At 46.8% G+C, this 19,275-nt stretch overlaps 1 long non-coding RNA gene across 3 annotated transcripts in view; it reads left to right on the top strand.

Moving 5' to 3' along the window:
• Nucleotides 1-19,275, top strand: part of LOC125947427 (uncharacterized) — a 72,694-nt gene that overhangs the window by 40,184 nt on the left and 13,235 nt on the right. For 2 of the 3 annotated variants that reach the window (XR_007468287.1, XR_007468289.1), the window contains exons 2-3: nt 7,977-8,204; nt 14,104-14,508. This is a non-coding gene — a long non-coding RNA (uncharacterized LOC125947427). Of the gene's footprint in view, nt 1-7,976; nt 8,205-14,103; nt 14,509-16,397; nt 16,452-19,275 lie in introns of those variants that run through there. The other variant, XR_007468288.1, reaches the window with a different exon arrangement.

Raw genomic sequence — 19,275 nt, 5'->3', positions numbered from 1 at the left:
TCTCTCACACACTGTCAATACAGTGTAAATAGTCCCGCCTTGTGTCGTTTTACGTAACAGTATATATCATCTCATCTGGGGGTTGAGCGCTGATGGCCAGTGCTGTGGCAGATTCTGTTTCCGTTCAGTTGTCAGTGCGTATTGTCGCTGATAATACTGCTTTGCCCCTCCAGTCGGCCACCGCTACCACTTTAGTTGTAGTGTCGGAGTAGCACGCGGCGTCTGTATGAGGTGTCGAGGTCGTGGCCGTATGCTCGGTGCAGTGCCAATGCACGTGCAGCGCGCCTGCCTTTATGGTGTTCGGGGTGCATATTCCGAGGTATGGGTGCCACTGTAATGTTTTTTCTGTTGTTTGGTGCTACTGACATGGGCTCGTGTGGGGCAAATTCTGATGTTCGGTATCGTGACTGTCTGAGTACGTGCCTTCCATTCCATGTACATTTCAGTCGTTCAATCTGATTGACTTTCTGAACTTCGATTAATTTGGCCATGGTGTTGTGCAAACCAAGCTGCATTAGTCTGATTGTTGAGGTGTAGATAGGAAGGCCTGTCGCCGTTTTCACCGCTATGCATATGAGGATGTCTAGCTGGTTCGTTTGTCTTTGGGTGAGTCGGTGTTGGTAAGGGGCGTGATAGGTAATGCGCTTACGATTAAAGCGTGCGTGATGCACATGATGTCGCATTCCTTTAGGCCATGGCAGCGGTTGGTGACCCTCCGGATCATGTGCAGTACCTGATTAATATGTTTCTTCAGTAGCGTGAGGGTATAGGTCGCCTTCGCATTGGCTTGAACGTGGAGTCCCAGTTACCGTAATTTGTTTACCTTATTTACAGGTTCACCCTCGATAGTCACCGTGATGTCTGGTGGTAAGTGATGTTTCCTTTGCAGTTTTTTACTATAAACAGTTCTGACTATTGAGCTGCGCACGTAAGTCCCCGTGCTCGTGCATATTGTTGGGTGACATCTGCTACAGCTTGTAGTTCGTCCTGTATTTCACCATCGGAGCCACTGGTGGAGCAGATGGTGATACCATCAGCATAAAGCGCATGCCTAATTCCCGGTATGGCATCTAGCAGCGGAGGTAGTCTGCTCATAGAGAGAGAGAAATTTATTTACAGAAAGGCATAGAGGTCGGCCTGAGCTGTAACTTGCTCTGGCCTGCTACTCTACACTGGGGAGAAGGGACGGGGAGGATCATAGCTATGTTAAATAGCACGGGGAGAGCACCGACCCTTGTGGGGTGCCTTTTCCCGCAAAAGCGATGGAGTCCGAACGTGTATTCCCTATACCTATTGTTGCAGTGCGATCTTTAAGAAACGCCTGGACGTAATTGTATAATCGTCGGCCACATTTAGTTACCGCTAGATTGGTTAGTATGGGGTCGTGAGCTACGTTGTCAACGCCGCCTTTCAGGTCTAATGCAAGGATGGCATTGGCTTCTTGGGTGCTGATATGATCAATTATCTCTTCCTTAATTTGGAGCAGCACGTCTTGAGTGGATAGCCGCGGTAGAAAACCGAACATTGTGTGCGGCAAAAAGGCTTGCTCTTCGAGGTGCGTCTGAAGCCTAGCCAGGACAACATTTTGGAATAACTTTCCTATGCATGACGTTAGCGCGATGGGTCTCAGTTGGTGTAGCGAGGGCGGCTTGCCTGGTTTTGGCATCATTGTAATATCGGCGTGCCGCCATTCTTGCGGCAGCGTGCCCTCTAGCCAATGCTGTTGAAAATAATCCGTAAGTTCTTTTATCGATCTGTAGTCGAGGTTCTTTAAAAGCCGGTACCTTATTCCGTCTGCTCCTGGGGCGGTGTTGCGTACTATTCGATGCAGTGCCGCTCTAACTTCATGTTGTGTGATGTCTGTCTAATTCTGAGGGCTCCGCATGCGAGTAATCCATGTAAGCTGGTGTGAGGCCTCCACCCATGTAAGTATCTTTTAGCTGTTCTATTATGGCCGCATCATTCCCAGGTGTCTGTCTCATGATTTTTTGAAGGGCTTTGCTGCTCGTTGCTTTGGTTTGATTAGGGTCGATAAGATTTCTAAGCAATACCCACGTTTTGGCGGTGCCTAAGGTATCCTGAATTTGGTTGCATAGGTTATTCCAATTGTTTCACGTTAATTTGGTTGCGTAGCTTTCCGCCTGGGCTGTTAAGGCGAATATCCGTTGCCGAGCTTGCAATTGTGTTTTTGCTTTTTTCACCTTTTTTGCAGGCAATGGCGAGCCTCCCAAAGGTATAATAGGCGTCTGTCAACATCGGAATGTTCTAGTGACGTGTCCATGATTTTCGTTGTCGCACGGAGGTCTGTCGGAATTTGTCGGATGCATTCCTGCAGAGTTTCTAGTTTGAAGCCGCCTTCGTCGGATTCGTTGGTGCTTTCTTGCTTGCGCCGCTGTCGGAACTTGTGCCAATCCGTCATTAGTCTTTTACGTTCTTTGATTTTTGTTCGCAGTGTTATTAGATGTGCTTCTATTATATTGTGGTCACTACCGAATGTCTCATCGAGGTTGTGCAATCCCTGGCACCTGATGTCTTTGATCAGCGTAAGCTCCGGGCAGGTGTGTCGACTTACACTGTTGCCTATTCTCGTTAGGGGGGCTGCGTCTGTTAGAATAGTCAAGCCTAGTTGTGCTATCGTCAGTGCTAGGAGTCGACCCTTTGGATTAGTTGTCTCGTAACCCCACGGTGTGTGCGCTGCATTAAAGTCCCCTACGATAAGTAACCGTTCTTTTGCTTCTTTTAGTACGTATTTGAAGAGCGCATCGAAACAGTCTGCCCACTCTTTAGGGGCGCTATAGGTGTTAAAGACAAAGAAGATAGGCTCTTTCCTGACTAAGGGAATGATTTCGATGATTACGTTTGGTATGTGATCGGAGCTTAGGGTGTGGTCGATTGCGGTGAGTCTCATTGACACTGTTGCTGTTTTAATGGGACGATTCTGGTGTTCTTTGTACGCAAAATATTGTATCCAGTCAGTTTAGGTTCAATGTATGTTTCTTGTAGTGGCAATATTTCTGGTGTGTGCGTCTGTGCGTGTATGAACTGCGTTAGACTTGCTCGTTTCCGGTGAAAACTGCGGCAGTTCCATTGGCCAAATTTTTATGGGTTGTGTTTGCGCTACATTTTGTTGTCTAACCATTATTTATTGTAATTTGGCCTGAGATGAAGGGCGTGTGTATGGATGTGTGCGGATAACTTCTGTTGCCTCGAGCGGGATAGCACGGATGCGGTTGGGGTTGGCGTTGTGGGTGACCGTTCGAGTAACTTCGTCACGAATTTGTTGTCTAAATTATTGGGTTAGCTCACTGAACATGTGTTGCAGGGTGGTTTTGATTTCTTCCTTTAGTTTCGGCCAATCTTGCGTGAAACTCTCCTTGAGTTCCTGTCTGTCCCGTTGCATTTCATTGCTCAGGCGCTCTCTATCTTGTTGAAACTCGTGTTTTAACTGATGCAATTCCTGTCGAAAAGTTATTGCCATTTGGTTTACTAATGTTCGCATTGCTTGCCTAAGCGTTCGGGCTATGTTAATAATCATTTCCTGCACCTGGGCGTTGGTAGCAAGCTTATTTGTGAGAGGTACCTGCCCTGTATGAGTATTGCGTGTGCATGTTTTAAGGTGTGGGAAATTAGTGGCAGTGGGCGAAGGTAAAAGGGGAAGAGTTTGAAAGCCGCTCAGCCCAGCTCACCTTTGGTGGATTCGTTCCAGGGCCCTCCGTCACCGCTTTCCTCTCGCTCTTCTCCAACATGTCGATGGTTGACCGTGATTCCGCCCCTTGCTCAATTGCAGCTGCTTCATGTCGTTCATCTCGGACCGCCCTAACGCGCGGTAGGCTTTGTTATTTGGATGTGGACGTGTCCCTGGATTTATCTTGTTTCTTTGAGTTCGCTCATCTTCGGGGCGATCGGCCTCTGTCTACGCTCGTGTCATGGAAGCTGTCGACAGTTTTGACCCGGGAGTTTGTGGTTGGTAGGTGCTAGTCCCAGGGTTGTTGGTGGCGGGAATGTTGTTGGCGTCACTGGTGTAGCTGGCGTTACGTAAGAAGTGGGATTTGTTGAAGGGCTTGCGCTGCCTGGCTGAAAAGCTTGGGTCCGTAACTGGGTGATCGCCTCCACACGCCACACACTTCAATGGGCATTGGTGGTCCTCCGATGGGCTTTCGCGTCTGCAGTTCTTGCACCGGGCGCTCTCCGGCGTGGCACAGATGTCCACCCTGTGGCCCCTTTATAGGCATATGCTGCATGCCCGAGATAGCGGTCGGTAAGGTCGACATAGGAGTTCTCCTCCATATTAATAAATTGTTCGTGGAACTTCCAGCCTGTCGAAGGTAATGAGAGCAGCCATCGACTTTTCTAGCATGCGTGCAAAGAGAATCGGTGCTTGCGGGAAGCGGAGATTAGTCATTAGTTCTTCCGGGAGAGTTTCGCTGGCGATCCCAGTGGCAACTCCCTTGCAGGACATGTCGGTGGCTGCCACGTATGCGTATACTTGGTACTCCGTCCCACCAAGTTGGAGGGCAGTAATCCGTCTGATGCATTCCGCCAGATCCTCCTTTGGCGTACTCACCACTGCCAGGTTCTGTTCGTTGCAGATTCTCAGTGGGAGTGTGTCAGGTTCGGTTGCCGTGATGCGGGCAGCTTGACTCACCACTCGGGCGACACGTTGAGATTGCCATTTGCTGAAGTCGAGGCCGTCTCGTGGACAGAAAACGATCTTGTAATCGGACGGTGGAAGTGGTGAGAGTCGTGGTTTTCATTCGTGTGCCTAGTTGGGCGTGCGGTCTGGTTTTGATTCTCCAGTCGTAGTTGTCGGAAGGCTGGCGTCGCGTCGGCTTTTACGGGAAACCGTGAACCAGTCTCCCCCGTTCTCGTCAGTATCGTTGCTTGCAACTTCGATTGCGGCGTTGATTTGCATTTTTTCGGAGGTTTGCGTGTCTTCCTGGTCTACGTCGACCAAGGCGGTTGTGATGGGGTCCATTTTGACCTTGCGAAGAATTAACTCTCAAAAGATATATCCCGGCTACAGTGGGCGGCCAGCCGCCGACACTGTGATTACTCCCGTTCGGATAGGCTTGGCTGGGCAACCGTCACCTTTGATCTTCAAGAGGAGACAATTCAACTTCAAATCGACGCAGGGATGTTTTTCGAGTATCGGTGTGATTGCGTTGCGGTAGTAAGTGAATTGGGATCACTCGCAGCACTCGGCGTGGTCGAAATCTAGCATTGGAGGTCAATACAGCGGAAGCACATGGATCCAGCTAAGGAGAAGCTTTGGATCATAGTGTTCTCACTTCGGTGTCATCGTCATTACAGCGATATGAATTGTAAGGTATCAATCACCTAGCCCAGCAGTGGGCACATTAAGGACAATCCAAGACAGGTATCCGAAAAACGCGAGCACTATGCTGGCGTATCACTATGTTTATTACCTCGTTCTAGAAAACGTCCGACTGCATAGCAGCGTTAGGGATTTTACAGCGAAATTGTACATGACTTCGGCGTACGATGCATAACCGGTGGACTACAAAAGTTACAGAATGGATATCAAGTGAAGGGAAGCGCAGTCGAGGCCGGCATAAAGCTAGGTATGGTATGGTATGAAAAACTTTATTGGGGTCCTGCAAAGCGTGTCTCAACACGCAGCGGGCCACTGCCACGTAGGGACCGGAAGGCCAAGCCTCTCGGCCTCATTGTGGGCCTGCTGGACACCTCAAAGTTGGTCGGCCAGAAGAGTGCTGCGTGGGGAGATGAAGTTAGGAAATTTGCAGGCGCAAGTTGGAATCAGCTGGCACAAGACAGGGGTAATTGGAGATCGCCGGGAGAGGCTTTCGTCGTGCAGTGGACATTAATATAGGCTGATGATGATTATGTATATGACTAGGATCCCGGAATTTCTTCGTCTCCGTCGCCAGAAAACTCAACCAGTCATGGTGGAAGGCGCGCCGCTGGGTTCCTTGCTGCACCACCAGATGGCGCTCACCTCCGCACATCCGCGGTGCCAGCCGGGAGGGGGAATTAAAAAAACAACAACCAGAAAGCTGGCCTTCGCGCATGGCGTTCGCTGCAAGCGCTTCCCGGAAAATATTATGGTCCCATAAGCTGTAGTTGCCGTGAAGCATATTAATCAGGGAGTGACGTCACTAATGTTCATATTGTAACGCCTTGGTTGAGGCGAAAGGAAGAAGAGGAGGACGACGAATCTTTTGGTGTGCGGAGCGCAGAAAGAAACCGCGGCTGGACTGCTTTCCTAGACTCTCATCCATCACCTGTAAATAAACACGCCTCATCCGTAACAGTTTTGTGGTGGAGGTGCTGGGTAAATATGTAAAAGAAGAACCCGCCTAGCAAATGATTTGATGTGTATCGTTATAGCGGTATGGAAAGGCCTCTCCAGAATGACCGGCGTGAGTACGATTGGTGGCGACGGGAACAGCAAAGTCACCATGCACAACAGCGCCGTGCTGAGAGTAGGCACGATGCTGCGGTTCTTGTCCGAAGCAAGCCACGCACAGTTAGGACGCCCGCATAGCAGTGCGAATAAAATGAGCGACGAAAGCAAGAGCAGCGTCAATATGCAAAACGGCGTCGTGCTCAGGCTCTGCATGATCCAGTTCGAGGCTACGTCACATTGGTCTATTGGATCAGGTTATACCACAGCTTCGCTGTCCTACCACTTTCAGTGCAGTGTATATTGGATCCCAATTCTTTCTGCAAGCAGTTGGCCAGTTTCGTCATACATAGTCTAAGGATGGTATCCAAAAAGTGGGCGTTTCTTCGTTGTTGTTATCGTCTTTGTCATCTGTAATCCCCATCAGGTCAGCTAACACATTCTTCTGAATGGTGGTCTGCAATTTGCCTAAAGATGGAAGGTGGGCCAGTAATGCATGGCAAATTAAGAATAGGAAGCAGAGTGGAAAATAGCCCAATAAGGGGTAGGAAAAGCGTGCTATATAGCTTACTATGCAACAAAACCACGTATACCGGGACATCAAGGAAATGTATTGCGCAACCACATCAGGACAATAAATGCGGTTAAGAGTGCGTGGCAATCGTACAAGATATTTTCAATTACCAACAGTTTCAAAACACATATGTTGTGTAATTCTCCCAGCCATGGCCGTGTTAATGATAATATTTTTCAGCCTCCTGAGGTCACAGCTTTGAGTCTCATGTAGACGTGCACTACGCGTACTGGCGCAGAACACTGCTAGTAACGAGAAATATTTGTCCGTGTTTTGCTTGTATTGATAAAAAATATTCGCCAATAAGTTTGAAATCAAATGCTATCACCGCGTCAGATAATAATTTCCACACCTGGTATAATTTCTGGATCAATGACGACTATCAGGAAATTGCGCTAATAACCGTGACCAGGCTATTCTAACTAATATCATATTGACTGTAAGATATAATGTCAGCTTGTTGTGCAAGTCACGTTGATCACACGTGCAGTCTTTTGGGCGAATGGAGAAATGTGACTCACCCCTCCACGATCCTGTTTTCATTTTCTCCTCTTTCACTACGTTTCTCTGTGCATTTTCTTTCGAAAAGCAGGCACATGTAAAAAATCACATGGGGTAAAATGATTTGTGAGTCAGGAACGCTACCCATTGTACCACAAGCACGGATAAAATTATTTGTGAGCTTTCCACTGCGCTATGTATCATAGCACCCGTGTTGTTTCGGTACGCCAAACTAAATAATTTGTTTAATCAACTAGGCATGACTGTGTCTTAAACCTCTTGCTATCTACGTCACAGCATACCTTAAGATATTTCATATATTGCGAAAATTCCATAATCATAAATGCCTTCCACAGAAGTGTTTGACCGTTACTCCTTTGTACCTAGGCAAGGACATTGCAGTGTAGTAATTTTGTTGTTGTTTTTCACATGTTGCTTTATGCTCAATTTAATGGATAATCATTTATGCTTTCACAGCATAAGGCCAATACTATTATGTGGTATTGTGGTATGCAGGAAACGCAAAGTCCGTGCCATGAAGAACCGGAATGAAAAAGGTCTAAAATACTAACACTATTCCATCGTCTGCAAGGTTGTACGCAACATACTTTAGGAATTACTTTTACATCGCTTTTCGAAGTTCTCCAAGGAAACTAAAAGGATTGTCAACTACAATGTTGACAATCGAATTATTATTTATTGGTTTGAAGTTGGTCATGTGCATTCCATTTGCTGTTATGACAGGTAAGCAGCCTGTTTTTATTTGTATAGTTTCTATAAGGCCTCATGCGTTTAGCTCTCATTTTTGAGAAAGAAAATCTCGATGCATAGGATAGTTGTTACGTCACGAGTCCCCATTTACAACCATGCGAGCGTCTCTATCAGATCTACCCGATGTGAATATAACGCCTTTAATTTATAGAGATGACTGACCGCCCTTTCACGCAGAACGCACGGGGTTTATACTGCGATACATGGCTTTCACTTCAACTTCCCCACATCCGGCTGTGAGGCTGGGCGTTGCCGCAGCCCAGTTATACTCTTTAGGGGGGCACCAAGGTCATGAAATAAAGTAGTTAGCGTTATATTCGCCGTCAGCTGCTCGTCTTGCCACGTCTGCCACTTAAACATGATTATATTACCCAATCCATTGAGACAGCTTGTGCAATACCTGCACCAGGTGAACCACAATTTGAATAATGCGGCGAACAGGTACGCAGTTACTGCCGTGTTCTCCTTTCCCACTAGGCTAGCCCCACTTTATCTCCTCATCGCTTGCTAGGCTACTAAGATATGCTGCCAAGAGAAGCAAACCAAACCTCCTGTCATGGTATGCCTCTTCGCTTGTGAAAGTACTTATGCTGGGCAAACTTTCCAATAAGTTAATAACCGAATGGGGAGAATGTTTAGAATCTGTAGGAATTGATCGCGCATTTTGAGAAACCGTAAATTTTGCCCTTGAAGCGGAATATTTAGAGATGCTTAGAACCTAAGCAAAAGCAATGATAAAACGGCACGTGAAATATTGCATGCGTTTTAAATTCAAAAATGTAATCAATATGTGAGTCAGACGCTTGTTGTTTGTATAAACGTGAGCATGACTTGAAAATTTGCAGATAACTTTCCTTCTCTTAATAGATGGCCTGAGCAACCCTAATGCTGCGGTTGTTGGGCGTGCGAATTGAAAACATAATAAATTTAGCTTGCTTCATTTGTAATAAAGTGGTTAGTAGTGCGTGTGACATGTGCTGATAGGCCTCCTTCGTGGCTGTGCCTAGAAGTTACAATATGCCATTCAGTACGGTCCAACTAGCCCGTTGAATATGTCCTCGAGTTATACAGATAAATTTAAAGCAGATAGCCTTCTTCGTATCTCTCAGCCATTTTCGTGGACGGTGGTGGAGGATCGACGGTCGTACACAGCAAGAAACATTTCGTACACTCGCACTCTGTTTTTTGCCCTCTCGCTCCCTCTCCCTCTTGCTTTCTCGTTCCCTCACTTTTACGTTAATTCAGGCTATTAGCTTACATTGACAATCATTCTCGATGGTTTCTGCAAATTTTTTTGTGTCAGTCATGGCATAGAATGCAAGGCCTATAAAACTCTGACACGAGAAGAACGAGAAGGACGCCAAAAAAGCAGACTACCAGCTTAGGTGCCACACAGTTGACGCAAGGTCATGGAAAGCAGAACCGACCTGTCAGTTTGGAACGCTCTGTCTGAACGCTCGAAATATATTGGTTTACGCGCGACAATTTCTCTTCATGCAAAGCGATAGAGGGCTGACTGATGGGTGCGCTGCCACTATTACTATTATCACACCACGCATCAAAATAATATACGCTGGAAGAAAACTTGCTTCTTTATTTAGAGATAAATATTTTATCAAGGTGGATCATGAGTTAAACGGGTCCTGGGGTGATCATGTTTTCGAGATCGTTAGCGGTGCAGACGAATAATAGTTTTGGATTCTCCAGTTAAATTTGAAAAGGCGATTTCTCGAGTGAGTGAGGAATTGAGCATAGAAGGCAGGAACTAAGGTTTACTGAAGAATTGCTAACACAGATAGCATCCATTGCTTACGGCTCCTAGGCTCTAAATTGTACTGATCGCACCTACAGGAACAGTTTAGTTTAGCTACAGGAACAGTAAGTCACTTTATGATCAAAATTGCGCGTATGCAAGCAGTTGCGTGTTTCATGCATTTTTACTTGGCTTGGAAGAAGCAACCGAACGCGGCGGCGTACAGTCGGTGGCCTGGGCACTTGAACCGAGCATTCGCGATAAGTTTGGATGTTAAAAAAGATGCAAGTTCTCTCTGATTCTTTTTTTTAAGAAATATTTACCCCGCCACACAGTTGACACGTTTCGCCGCCTTGGAACCTAGTATGGCAGCGATCGAAATATCTTGATTGATAGCGCTGAACATGAATATGACCACCTTCGTTCGGAAGTGTGACGCTGAAATTGTACTGTTGCTGATCTAACCGCTAAAAATGGTAACCTAGAAATCCATGCACGAATAAATACTATAAATCTTTATGGATCACAATATTCATGCAATTATGACACATTGGATTCCAAGATTATGGATGGGTTCTCTGTAAGGAAGGAAAGAAAGAGTGAAGAAGGAAAGGCAGGGAGGTTAACCAGTTTAACTTTACATTGACTGTCCGCGGTTTGAATGTTTTCATGTGTTACGAAGAATGTGTGCTGGTAGTTGTCGCCCCCCTTATTGTAAATGTATTTTACCAATGAGAAGCTTGCGCTACTGAAAAATGTTTGATTTTGGGGGAGTAAAGTCCTGAAACAGCACAGTGGGCTGCGAGAGACTCCAAGGTCGAGTACTCAAGCATAACTTTGACAAACAAGTGTGATAATGAGCTCACTGCAAAATTGTACAATATCGCAAAATTTCGAAGATGAGTAAAGAATAAATTAAGCGGATATAATGATGTATAGCTGGCTATCCTAACTACACAATACTCCGTATAGCGCCGTCTAGCTGCTAACCTCATTTAAACAAACACGCTGTTCAAGAGTGATACTGAGGAAGGATAACAGCGACAAATAAATACGGAGAAAAACTGCAACTAAACTTCATTAGGTCGTGTCATACAGACAAAAAAATTCGTAGTTTCGCCCGACAGGCGAAGCACCGATTGCGATAGCAAATTAGTGGACAGCTATACAAAGCAAGGGTAGTAGTTGTATAGGCCGTATTAACTTGTGGGGTTCTGTAACCCCCCAGCCCCCCATGCGTCCAGCTCCACCAGTCCAAACGTGTGCATTCAGCGCTCTGTTCACATTGTCATTACAATTCAGGAGGTGGCCTTAGGTCAAAATTTTCTGATTAACAAAAAGACTATATCAGTGTCTTGTATTCATTCATCATCATCAGCCTATATTTATTCATTGACTCTGAGTAAAACTCAACTCAAATCCCGAACTCAAAACTTACTTTAAGTAAAACGCTGAACAAATAAACATCGTCATCATCTTTGGTGTCATTATATTAGTATAATTATTCGGCATTTGATTTGGTGTTGAATTCCTCTGGCTAAAGAAAGGAAATTGAATATTATGCAAAGTGCTTGCTTCCCCCCCACACCACCACCCCAAAAATGGACCCCCCCCCCCTGGCAGAGATCCTGAGTCCGCTACTGCTTTGACACACTGCATCCTTCCTAGACGAACACTCCCACAAATATGCCGAAGACGTCTTCGCCCAAACTCAAACGGCGCGCCTGATTGCCGGATCCCGGCTCACTGAGTCCCAAGCCGGGCAGAAAATTCGGTACGACAGCCGACACCGGGATGTTCGATTTCCTCCTTGCTTCGTTGTCCTCCTATGGGCACCATGTCGCCGCATTGGCTTGTCTGAAAATCTGATGCCGCGATCGAGACACACGTAGCTGTCGACTCCCTCAGAGCGCACATTCGTCATCTGTCAAGGACCCCCGACCATCGCCTAGCTTCCCAGGAATACCAGCCGAGATACCTCAAGCGACCATTTCAAAAGTGATTAGTGCTCATCAAGAGTGCATACCATCATCTTTTACAACGGCGACGAAGCCTTCTTCTCCCCTGTGGTGCCTGCGACAGCCTCAAGTGAATTTTGCTATTGCCGAAATTACGAAGAAGGCCAATCATCCATCGCCGGCTCTGAAGCAACTGACGCTCCTATTACTGCACCAGACATATCCTTACTGCATACATGTATATACCGATGGTTCGACTTCACCTACCAGCTCAAGTGACGCATTCGTCGTTCCAGCCAAGCAGGTTACAGTTAAATTCAAATAGTCGCGTATGACTACATCTACGTCGGCAGAACTTGCAGCCCTTCATGCAGCTGTGACCTACGTCACCGAAGAGCCGGCACAGAAATGGGTCATATTTTTGTGACTCTAAGGCAGCTCTTTAAAGTATCAAGTTTGCCTTACATCACAGAACTTACGAGCCGATGATATCCGACATCAGAGAAATATACTACCATGCTCTGGACACAGGGCACAACATAATATTTCAGTGGATTCCTGCTCACTGTGGCAATGACTTTGCTGACAGGGCTGCGTGGTCTGGCCACGAAGGCACCCAGACGTGTCCAATACCTTTGGCGAGGGCGGACACGCAAGAAGACACAAGCTTTCTGGAGTTCAAGTACTTTGAATTGCCGATTGCATAAACTTGACCTCTTGCTGCGGCTACACTGCCATCTAGCCTTTCCCGCGGCGAAACAACCTTGCTGTGCCGCTTGTGGCTGGGAGTGGCGTTTACGAACGCTTACGCCTATTGTTTGTTAATGGCCGAGAGCCCCATGTGCGATTCCTGTAGGTGCAACGAAACCATGGAGCACGTATTGTGTACGTGTCCTTGCTACGACGTACAAAGTCTCTCTATCAGGACAACTTTAAAGCGACTGGACTCAAGACCGTTCTCTGAGTCAAAGATACTCGAACCGTGGCTACACCCGTCACTGGCACCAAGAGCGATTCGGGCGCCAGTACAACACTTGGCGCAAATTGGAATCAGCTAGCGCAGGACAGGGGTAATTGAGATCGCAGGGAGTCCTGCAGTGGACATAGATATATGCTGGTGATGATGATGACAGTTGAAGTGCTCTGGTTTAAGAGACCGCTTATAGTGTCCCTGTGCTCAGTACTCAGTACTCCCTTGTACTCAGTACTCTCTCTCTCTCCCTCCTTTCCCCTTTCCATATCCCCTCTCCTTTACCCTTGGTGTAGGGTAGCAAACCGGACTCTCGTCTGGTTGACCTCCCTGCCTTTCCTCACCTTGCTCTCTATCTATCTGATGCCGTGCTACACAGGGCCCTACACGATATTGCGTCAGCTTGGCGATGTGTACTACGAGATCGCTCAGCTGAACTCGCGTGTTCCCACTGACGTTGTGCACGTGTCCTGGCTGAAGCCTTACTTTGCCGCGAGTTTTCGTGCCTTATAGTTAGCACCAAGACAGTGCTTTTCTAGGCGTGGGTTACGACGCAACCAAGGGCGGCGCCACTCAGAAGACGATTTGACGTGTAGAGGTGGATTCCGTCTCGACAGCCATCTCGTTTATGTATCGTTGTCTCTCTTGTAATTGGTGTAAATACATCTTTATTTATTTACATAAATTGTAACTTTGTGTGACTTCTGCATCGTAACAATATCTATACAAACAAACCGACAAACAAACACAAGTGTGCTTTAACTACTAGATCCGGGGATGTTGGAACTCTTCATGGACCATTTTTTTAATACTTTTACAATGAATATGTTACATAGTTACGACGCACGTGAAGTGTGTACTGAATACGACAGCACGCACTTGGAAGGCTGGAACATAAATGTTTATTGCTTCCGTCTTGGAGCGTGTAGGTAATACGAACAGAAAGGGGGAAGGGAGGACAAGTGAAAAGCCATCAGCAAAAAAACGCCCGCGCCGCCAGCGCTTGCAAGGCAGTTTGATTGCGCCTGACGTCGCTTTAGTGCAGAACATACGATCTCTTTTCAGAAATTGCGCGGTAACGTGAAATGCTATAAATTTTGCACACCGATAATATATCATTAGTGTATTGCGTAACTGTGTGAAAAGAGAGCGATGGATCATTCAGCTAGTTGCAATATGACTTTATTTCAGATTCATCGGAAGACATGACAGGACTCCAGTACCTGCACAAGCACCTATCTTCCTCCGAAGCTGAACTCGTGCTCCGCAGTCGGCAGTTTTCTCTTAATTTGACAATGGGGGCCAGTGATAAGGCACCGGAAAATTTTGAGATTAGCCTTACAAACGGAAAACTATTACAGACAAGCAGCGCAGGGAGTTCTCCAGACTCCAGAGAAAGGTGTCAATATATAATGGATAACGCAATATCGTGCCACATTTCTATAATTGGCTGGAACGCCACATACGACGGAGAAATGAAGCACGCAAATTTAGGAAGCGAGAAGTTTCGTGTAACCATTATTCTTCAAAAATACGACCTCCCACTGAACCCTGCTGATATTTGGATATACATGAAGTTTGCAGACACCTCCTCAGGTGAGTGGTTATTTATATTTTCCCTCTTTGTGAATTCGAAAAAATGATAACATAGATATATAAAATTATTGCTTCGACATACGCGTTGGTCGGAGGTATTTGTATCGCGCAGGATTGTCTTGTTGCACTCTTGGAAGCGCATGCAGCAATTACATTCGAACGCGTAACGCGATATTCACTATGCGTCGGATGAGTTCCCATATTTCCTATGTATTGTCAACGCCTCTATAACGAATACTACTACAACAAATTCTCTTGTACAACGAAGAAAGTAATTTAGGCGTCGCCGGTGGCTGATTGGCATGGAGGAAGTAAAAAACTCGCAGTTTCGCCCGGAAGGCGAAGCATCGATTGCGATAGCAAATTTGTAGAGAGCTACACGAAGCAAGTATAGTAGTTCAGTGGGCAATATAAAGTTGTAAACATTCGCTTGCTAACTAAATATACAAGCACGCTATCACGCGCGCACAGGTAAACATGAACACATCTCGCTCAATGACCGCGGGAACTCGCTGTGAAAAAGCCGCAGTGAGAAAGCGCGGCGGCAACAGCGGGCAAATTGAGCATCGCGCTGTATCTCGTCTCGCTTCAGTTCGAAATAAACGTCGAAAGCACAGCGCATACGAAGCTACCAGCACAAAGTGCACCGGCACATGCACTTCGCCCACATCGCAGATCGCTTTCAAGAGATGGCGCCCGCGCGGCAACTTCGTTAGCAGCCGCCGACGGAGCAGAACCTACCCCCACACCTCCCTCTCCGCCGCCTCGCCCCCGTGGCTCGCGCGCGAAAGAAGACCGCGCGCTTCCGGCCTGGCTTCCTGCCGCGCGTGCCCTACATTAAGCCGCGATTGCCGGCTCACCCTCGTAGGCTTTCAGCCGCACACACAGGGTACGGCGCGAGGCAACGATTTTATCGCCGTTGGACTTATACGGAACTTCACGGCGACAATGACGCCGACGTCAGAAATGCGCTTGGAGTGTCCATATAATTGCTATTGCAATAAAAACTAGGAGGGAGCATTACTTAACGCAGCCAGCCTTGCTTAGTGTCGGCCCAACACGTGACCTCTTGCGTTCAAATCAGGGAGCAAGACTGGAGATTTACCGAGACCTTTGTGTGGTCCCCGTAGATTTTTAATCAATGCGAGCTTGTTCGGGGGCCCATCGGGGGCTCTGCCGCAGTGATGCATGCAGAGCGGGAGCCTAGCAATTTAACGCGCTTTCTGAGGTGACTATCACGTGTTGGGCCGACAGGTTTGGTTTGAATCGCGTTGCGTGATGCTCCCTCCTAGATTTTTCTTTCCTCCATGCTGATTGGTTGCTTTACACCGGACGGCACGTAGCGGTGCGGCCACTGCCCTCCTCCGACATCGTCATGGTGGAACTGCGCCAGGACTAACGACGGCGCTACCGACGCACCTGACGAGCGTGCCGATACCGAAAGCAACCACGCTGCACTGCTCCAGGAATAGCTCGAGTCATACGCAGCTTGTAATGCTTGTATGCTTGTATTGCGTAATGCTTGTATTACGTCGCAGTTGATGACGACGTAACTATCTCATCGTGATTGATGGCTGGCGACGTCCCTAGAACCATCTAAGGCAAAAAGGTGCAAATGACAGCGATGGCCGTGTCAACGTTTGAAGGTCGTGTCAACGAAACAAAATTCTGACGGCAAGGGAGGCGATAGCTGTATTCGACGATCTGCAGCTTTAACTTGCGCAGTTCCTGCGTTTCGTCGTACAGAATGCTGTGGAACTGGTTGGCTGCAATCACACTTTCTGCTTGACAAAATGTGCCGTAAAAAATTAAGACGGATTTCACTAAGTCTCCCTTGAATTCTTATTAATAATAGCTTTCTTTTTCTGGTCTTGCTTATCCTTACTAAGGAGTACGGCGCTCAACATTTGCAACGAAGTGACCTGTATAAGGAGAATTTTAAAGGTCTCGAGAAGTTCTCATAAAGGCGTTTCACTCTATGAACCTTCTGGATTATGTAGCGGCCGGGCTGTCTTGGATTGAAGCAATGATAAACCACACCACTGGCTTCATTACTGAAGCGCAGGTACTAGAATAAGAACGCATGCCGAGGTTCTTCTCGCCATGAATTTCTGAAGATGTTAAGTTTTTGGAGTGAATTTGTGACCAAAACAGAAAATAACGGCGCGCTTGCAGCCGCCATGCGTATCCAAACCAAGGAAGTTTTCTGCACGAAGTAGATGCAACGACAATAGTCAAGAGCGGAGTAGAACTTGTCTTAATATATGCGTTTCAACAACCGATCCAACAAAGCAGTCCTAGCACTTTCGAGAGAAACCAATCGCGCGTACAGAAGCTGCCGAATACATTTTGAATTGTATTGTTCGACCAGGCGTAAATAAAGCTGCACGACCAAGTTATGGAGCATTGCAAAACGACAAACCGATTATTTCATTAGTAAACGCGCCGCACTGCTTTCGTAAGCCAGCTGTATACACAGCACTAGGGCTCCGCTAGCCACAGATTTATTTACCACACAGAGCCGCAGATGATAGTAGGCAAGCATGTAAGACTTGCAAGTATGCAACTGGTTGCGCCGTCTGGTCGCAGTTGTAAAGGCTGCATGCGGTATGGCGTCTGTACTAGAGATGGGCAAAACGGCTCACTTCAATGAGCGGCTCAGAACGGCTCAGCTCACTGAAATGAACCGGTTCATTTGAACGGCTCACCGGTTCACTTAAACGTGTAATCTGTGTTATGCGTATTCTATAGTTATGTGGCTTTGAAAAAAAAACGATATATGCATAATTAAATAACCGTGTTATCGGTATTTTCTCTATGCTTAGAGAATATTTTTACATATATTAAAAGCGTGAATTGAAGCTTTCTTTTCTGATATTGTGGATAAAATGCTTATGATACTGTTACAGGCAGAATGCGACGTACTTTTTTCAGAAAAACAAAATGTAACTTCATCGTCATTACAGAAGCTTGTCCGTTTTTGGGATACATTAAAATCAACTTTTGTCAAACTAAGAACACAAAATCATTGTACATTATGTTTCAACTTTATTCATTTATTTACATACTATAATATGAGTAAGCTGTAACGCCATGCAAAATGAATGTAGAAATCATTTCTTGAAGTACAATACAAAAATCATACGAAAGATCCACAAAACTGCCGCACGTACGTTTCGTTTTTTTTTTTAACACGAAAGTGTTTTATGCCGGGGTCCACCAAGACTTCACTGACGTATTTCCGTCACGGAAATACGTCACACGAACATACACGAAAATAATACAAAGAAAGAAACCAGAAGAAAAAGTTCCACAAACATGCAAAATTTGGAAATCGAACCCACGACCTCTCGGTCCGCGACGATAGATCGCCGAGCGTTTAACCCATTGCGCCACAAACGCATTTGCAGAGAGCTACACAGACGCGCCTTATATATCTAACACTCCTCCGTGTACCCGCGCTCTTGCTCGGGGCGGTGCCGCCGCCTACGAGCAGAAAAGAGAAGTACTGCATTATGACACTAACGCGCACCGACAGTGAACGCTTCGGTGGTCTCAGCACTACGACGCCTCGATGCCAGCATTCGAAGGGACGCTGGCATCAAGAAGCACTACCAACGCCACCTAGGTGGCGTTCACCGTACTCAGCACAGCGGAGCGTGGCCTCCGCAATTAGCTCTGAAAATGTTTCTGAAGTTGATCGCGGAGGCTGCAATTACGACGCGCTGTACGCGCTGATTTGACTCGGTGACGATTCAGTTACGTGCTTTGTCTTGCGCGTTGTATTAGTGTGTCAGTTACGTGCTTCGTCTTTCGCGTTGTGCTAGCGTGTGCAGCGTAGTGCAGCTTCCATATGCACGACGGTTGCTCATGGTCATCGACGTTGGTAGTCGTGATGGAGGAGACGTGCCACCAGGCGTCAGCGTGGGTGCATCAACGCCTAAGGGCGCTTTAGCCACAAAACACCAATAGACATTATATATCAATGTGCAATAAACATTACACTACTTCTGTGAAGACACGTTTCACTTTCGTGTTCTATACCGATTCCTATATAAGAGGGATCAACCACATTTTTTTTTCTCTTGAGTACACGCGCGATACTGGCGATCATGCCATCATACACCAGGACAAAAAAAAAGAAAAAAAAAGAAATCAAGTTCTATTACAACACAACAGATCATTGGCCTCGTTTTATTGACGTCCTTATGATACACGCTCAGAAAATGCACTGAAGTGGATGTCATGGGCTAAAATTTCATGACTACACTAATTAGCACAAATGAAGACCAGGACGTAAACTGTACGTTCACCTCTTGTCGTTAAAGGGCCCCTAAGCCACCCAGAGGTCGAAATTTAGTTGTGGTGTTGCAGTTGTGCACGAGTCTACAACGAACACGTAGCCGCGCTAATCTTTCGAAATGGTGCTGTAATAGAGGAGTTAGGGGGGGGGGGGGGGTTGATGATCGAAAAACGGCCCTCGCTCGTTTCGCTCTTTCCTTCGCTACTCTCCTCATCGGCTGGTCTCCCCTCCTCGCCGAGTGCTTCTCGAAAGGTCACGTTACATACGTTATCGCCAACGCGCTTCTCAAAACACTGCATACTTCCGGTCACGTCCACGCTAGCGGCACATATACCGACGGCGAACCGTCCGCCAGTGCCGTAGATAAAGCCCCTATAAATAAAAAGTAGCGCCATTCTTAGATCTTGCCGCCACCGCGCTCACCCCGGCGTTTCCTCCTTGCCGCCTCCTGTCGCCCCAGCCTC

Source organism: Dermacentor silvarum, chromosome 8 (assembly GCF_013339745.2).
Source record: "Dermacentor silvarum isolate Dsil-2018 chromosome 8, BIME_Dsil_1.4, whole genome shotgun sequence".
NCBI lineage: Eukaryota > Metazoa > Arthropoda > Arachnida > Ixodida > Ixodidae > Dermacentor > Dermacentor silvarum.
Note: the sequence above shows the minus strand (reverse complement) of the source record. Positions and strands in the feature narration are given on the sequence as shown.